Raw genomic sequence first — 538 nt, 5'->3', positions numbered from 1 at the left:
ATTCTTTGACAACTTTGCCTGCTTTAGCCTCACTCTCTTTTGTATGTCTCTCCCAGGAGGAATCCAAGGCCTCCCACAATCTCAAGAGCAGCCAGGCCTCTCCACCCACCCTGGAACAACTATTTCCCACTGCCGCCATAACCCACCTCCACTCCCAGCTCCCCTTTTCTAAGAAACAAATGTTACGCTCACCAGCTGATTCCCCTCCAGTACATGAGACACCGACAGTGACTAATACTAGCTGAGACCGTCACAGCTTTTAAAAAAAGGAAGACTTCAGATAAATCGGAACGATGAAGCACGTTATCATACTCTAAAAATAATAACATTCTGGCAACATACAAAAATCTAACTTGCAGCTGAAGAACCAAACTCTCTTGCTGGGTAGTCACTTGTTATCAACCTCTGTTTTTTAACCTGTGGGGTATTTAGTGACGTGGAATAAAACGATATCATCTCTTCAGCTTGTGTTAACCGCAGACCTTATTTATAAGAAGTGTGATAATCAGCTCTACTTAGGATTTTGTTTATGACCAAA

Source organism: Notothenia rossii (assembly GCF_949606895.1).
Source record: "Notothenia rossii genome assembly, chromosome: 5".
NCBI classification, from domain to species: domain Eukaryota; kingdom Metazoa; phylum Chordata; class Actinopteri; order Perciformes; family Nototheniidae; genus Notothenia; species Notothenia rossii.
This window is presented reverse-complemented; position numbering follows the sequence as displayed.